This window comes from Echinops telfairi, unplaced genomic scaffold (assembly GCF_000313985.2).
Source record: "Echinops telfairi isolate 266 unplaced genomic scaffold, ASM31398v2 ScPeMD7_7467;HRSCAF=8505_1, whole genome shotgun sequence".
Taxonomy (NCBI): domain Eukaryota; kingdom Metazoa; phylum Chordata; class Mammalia; order Afrosoricida; family Tenrecidae; genus Echinops; species Echinops telfairi.
The window spans coordinates 27,766,672-27,768,167 of record NW_022111368.1 but is presented as its reverse complement, the minus strand read 5'-3'; the positions used below and the strand labels follow the sequence as shown (position 1 = coordinate 27,768,167).

Below are 1,496 nucleotides of genomic sequence, written 5' to 3'. Positions count from 1 at the left end.
CAGTGGTTCCCCTGAGACGGTGCTGTTAGAACTCAGTGGTTCCCCTGAGACGGTGCTGTTAGAACACAGTGGTTCCCCTGAGACGGTGCTGTTAGAACACAGTGGTTCCCCTGAGACAGTGCAGTTAGAACACAGTGGTTTCCCCTGAGACAGTGCAGTTAGAACACAGTGGTTCCCATGAGACAGTGCAGGTAGAACTCAGACGGTGCTGTTAGAACTCGGTAGCACATGTGTCATTGAAGGAAGCTGCATGGTGCCATGTTTAAAGCACTTGACTGACCTCAAGGTTGGCTTGAACATGACATCACTTCAGCAGACGAGGCCTCTGCTCATCTCTGCAGAGATGCCGGCGCTGAGCCCGTGGGCATAGAGCCAGCCCTGTAGCAGATCGACTGGTCTACCTCTGTAATGATTGATTGTTCTTTTTGAGCACCATGTTAGTGATTTCCTGTTTACCAGACGTTTTACCCCTTTGAGGCTCACCTGTCAGCTCCCCGCTCCCCACCTTGGCTCTGGGGCTACCCAGGAGACTGGGCTTCACTTGATCACATGGGTCAGATTAGAGCCAGCCCCTCTTGGAGATGAGCTTGCATTGCGCCCCCACCCCCACCCCTGGTCCTGGCTCTACCCTAGTCTCGCCTAAAGTGCTGGGGAGACTGAATTTTCACTCCCTGCAGCAGGGTTAGCAAACTGGCCCAGGTGCCCCCTCCCTGTGTGTAAATACTAGACAACCCCTTTGTTCATGTACGGAACTCAAACTCGCTGCCATTGAGTCAAAGCCGACTTGCAGGGACCCTGTAGGACAGGGGAGATGTGCCCCTGTGGGTTTCCGAGACAAGCTCTTTTTAGGGAGCTGGAAGCCCTGTCTTCGTCCTGAGGAGCACCTGGTTTCGAACTGCTGACCTTGCGCTAGCAGGCCGATGTCACACAAGGGCTCCTTTTTGCACATAAGGGCACTTAAGGAAGTTAGTGGGAGATGGAGTTGAGAGGTCATGGGGTTTTTTTCCAGCAGCAGAGGTAGGTGAGGGGTGACGGGCACACACGTGGCCGGGGATGGAGAAGGGCCTCTCACCCCGCCGCTGCATGCCGAAAGCCCTTTCAAGTTGCCAGCAGCTCTTCCCAGGGGGACTGTCTTTCCCGGGGATGGCTCTGGGTGCCTCCGGGCTGGGTGGGGGAGCTAGGTCTGCTTCCTTCCACAGCTGAGGGTCTCTGGGGCGCTGCTGTCTCCCCTCAACGGCTTGTCTCCCTCCCCCTCCCTCCCTCCCTCTTTCTCTGCTCTCCCCAGCCTTTCCAGTAGACTTGTCCCTCTTTGGCACATTTGGAAACTACAGTTGATAATGACTGTGGACTGGGGTGCATTGTTTTGTTTTGCAAAAACACCCAAGGTAAATATCGTCCCCTTCTCTTTGATTTGCTGTCTCAGACCAGAGTTTTTGGGGGTTTTTGAGGGAGGGCTTCTCCTGTCACCCTGTGTGTATGGAGGGGGGTGGGGTGCT

General features: G+C 55.1%; 1 protein-coding gene across 1 annotated transcript in view; it reads left to right on the top strand.

Moving 5' to 3' along the window:
• CNNM3 (cyclin and CBS domain divalent metal cation transport mediator 3) overlaps positions 1 to 1,496 on the top strand; it is a 23,708-nt gene that overhangs the window by 21,305 nt on the left and 907 nt on the right. The window lies entirely within an intron of this gene.